The following is a 3,875-nucleotide window of genomic DNA, read 5'->3' as shown; positions in this document are numbered from 1 at the left end:
AAGTGACAACATAGGAGACTCTCTATCATGAAGATCATGGTGCTACTTTGAAGCACAAGTGTGGTAAAAGGATAGTAGCATTTCTCCTTCTCTCTTTTTCTCTCATTTTTTCGCTTTTTTGGGGCCCTCTCTCTTTTTTTGGCCTCCTTTTTTATTTTTATTTTTTATTTTCCGTCTGGAGTCTCAACCCGGCTTGTGGGGGAATCATAGTCTTCATCATCCTTCCCTCACTGGGACAATGCTCTAATAATGATGATCATTACACTTTTATTTACTTACAACCCAAGAATTACAACTCAATATTTAGAACAAAATATGACTTTATATGAATGCCTCCGGCGGTGTACCGGGATGTGCAATGACTCAAGAGTGACATGTATGAAAGATTTATGAAAGGTGGCTTTGCCACAAATACGATGTCAACTACATGACCATGCAAAGAAATATGACAATGATGAAGCATGTCATAATAAACGGAACGGTGGAAAGTTGCATGGCAGTATATCTTGCAATCGCTATGGAAATGCCATAATAGGTAGGTATGGTGGCTGTCTTGAGGAAGGTATATGGTGGGTGTATGGTACCGGCGAAAGTTGCATGGCACCAGAGAGGCTAGCAATGGTGGAATGGTGAGAGTGCGCATAATCTATGGACTCAACACTAGTCATAAAGAACTCATATACTTATTGCAAAAATCTAAAAGTCATCAAAACAAAGTACCATGCGCATGCTCCTAGGGGAAGGGTTGGTAGGAGTTAACCATCGCGCGATCTCGATGTCCACTCATAAGGAAGACAATCAATAAATACCTCATGATCCAACATCATCACATAACGGTTCACCATACGTGCATGCTACGGGAATCACAAACTTTAACATAAGTATCTCTCAAATTCACAACAACTCCACAAGCATGACTCTAATATCACCATCTTCATATCTCAAAGCAGTCATAAAGAATCAAACTTCTCATAGTATTCAATGCACTTTATATGAATGTTTTTATTATATCCCTCTTGGATGCCTATCATATTAGGACTAAATTCATAACCTAAGCAAATTACCATGTTGTTTAAGACTCTCAAAATAATATAAGTGAAGCATGACAATTCATCAATTTCTTCAAAATAAAACCACCGTTGTGCTCTAAAAAGATATAAGTGAAGCACTAGAGCAAATGACGAACTACTCCAAAAGATATAAGTGAAGATCAATGAGTAGTCGAATAATTATGCAACTATGTGAAGACTCTCTAACATTTAACAAGAATCAACTAGCATAGGAAGACAAAACAAGCATAACTTCAAAACTTGTAACACATAGAGAGGAAACTTGATATTATTGCAATTCCTACAAGCATATATTCCACCCTCATAATAATTTTCAGTAGAATCATGAATAAATTCAACAATATAACCATCACATAGAGCATTCTTTTCATGATCTATAAGCATAGAAAATTTACTACTCTCCACATAACCAAAATTCTTGTCATTCGAAATAGTGGGAGTATCATAAGAAACTCGAATACTATAAATTGTTTCCACATTAAAATAGTAATGTTGAGAAAAATGGTAATCATAATCATGACAAGTTTGGTAAATATAATCACCACTACTTTTTATAACATAAGTATCATCACAATAATCATCATAAGTAGCAACTTTGTTCTCATCATAATCAATTGAAACCTCTTCCAAGATAGTGGAATCATTACTAAATAAAGTCATGACCTCTCCAAATCCAATTTTAAATAATTATCACAATAAGATTCAACATCCTCCAAAATAGTGGGATCATTACTTCCTAAAGTTGACACTCTTCCATACCCACTTTCATCCATATACTCATCATAAATAGGAGGCATGCTATCACCATAATAAATTTGCTCATCAAAACTTAGGAGACTAAAAATATCATCTTCATTAAACATAGCATCCCCAAGCTTGGGCCTTTTCATATCATAAGCATAATCACTATCATCATTAATAGTATGGATAGCACCAATAGTACAACAATTATCATCATCACAATGAGTAATAGGAGCAACATCATTTAGGAGGGATACATTTTTACCTTTGCTTCTCTGTCTTTTCTTTTTCTTCTTTGCATCATGTGTGGATTTAATCCTCTTTTGGAGCTCCTTATTAATGAGATTGGTTGAATAGAAAGCTCCTCCTCGTTACCTAATTCATCATAAGAAAGAATAGGAGGATATTGGGAAATCTCTTCCCTTTCATTAGTATTCTCTCCATCTTCTATTTGTTTTCTTGTCTTTATGTAATTGGCAACATAAGGATTTTCAATGCAATTCACTGCACAATACATATAAATTTCCTCTAGATCAAAATCAAGAACTTTATCCAGAACAAATTCTGGAAGATCATTAGTTATACGTTTCATTTGTTCATAACCCACAAGCAAACTAAGTTCATTATGATGCGCAAGGGAAATCAAGTCATCACAATTTTTGGACACGATTTGATCATGAAAAAATTTCCATTGGAGATTTAAATGATCATATTCATTGCAAAGTTCACAAGGATGGCAAAAAATTTTAAATTTTCAGCACAAGCATGTAGCCTCTCTTCCAACCATTTAGTTTCTAAATACTTATGCCTCTTGCAAAATCTATCTTCCCTATTTGTGTGTGCTTGCAAGCTCTATGCACTCCACAAAAATTGACATGCTTATAAGAGATATTTTTATCATGACTAGTGCAATCATCATTAGTACTATGGATATTCAAAGAGTTCATACTAACAACATTGCAATCATGCTCATCATGCAAAGATTGTATGCCAAAATTTTATTGCATTCTTCTTCTAACACTTTGGCACAATTATCGGAATCCTTATTTTCATGAAAGACATTAAAAAGATGGAGCACATGAGGCACCCTCAATCCCATTTTATTTTTGTAGTTTTCATTTATAAACTAACTAGTGATAAAACAAGAAACTAAAAGATTCGATTGCAAGATCTAAAGATATACCTTCAAGCAATAACCTCCCCGGCAACGACGCCAGAAAAGAGCTTGATGTCTACTACATAACCTTCTTCTTGTAGACGTTGTTGTGCCTCCAAGTGCAGAGGTTTCTAAGACAGTAGAAATTTCCCTCAAGTGGATGACCTAAGGTTTATCAATCCATGGGAGGTGTAGGATGAAGATGGTCTCTCTCAAACAACCCTGCAACCAAATAACAAAGAGTCTCTTGTGTCCCCAACACACCCAATACAATGGTCAATTGTATAGGTGCACTAGTTCGGCGAAGAGATGGTGATACAAGTGCAATATCGATGGTACATATAGGTTTTTATAATCTGAAATTATAAAAACAACAAGGTAACTAATGATAAAAGTGAGCGAAAATGGTATTGCAATGCATTGAAACAAGGTCTAGGGTTCATACTTTCACTAGTGCAAGTTCTCTCAACAAGTATAACATAATTAGATCATATAACTATCCCTCAACATGCAACAAAAAGTCACTCCAAAGTCACTAATAGCGGAGAACAAACGAAGAGATTATTGTAGGGTACGAAACCACCTCAAAGTTATTCTTTCCGATCAATCCATTGGGCTATTTCTATAAGTGTCACAAATAGCCCTAGAGTTCGTAGAAAAATAACACCTAAAGACACTAATCAACCAAAACCCTAATGTCACCTAGATACTCCAATGTCACCTCAAGTATCCGCGGGTATGATTATACAATATGCATCATACAATCTCAGATTCATCTATTCAACCAACACAAAGAACTTCAAAGAGTACCCCAAAGTTTCTACCGAAGAGTCAAGACGAAAACGTGTGCCAACCCCTATGCATAGATTCCCAAGGTCACGGAACCCGCAAGTTGATCACCAAAACAT

This window comes from Triticum aestivum, chromosome 4A (assembly GCF_018294505.1).
Source record: "Triticum aestivum cultivar Chinese Spring chromosome 4A, IWGSC CS RefSeq v2.1, whole genome shotgun sequence".
Lineage (NCBI taxonomy): Eukaryota > Viridiplantae > Streptophyta > Magnoliopsida > Poales > Poaceae > Triticum > Triticum aestivum.
Note: the sequence above shows the minus strand (reverse complement) of the source record.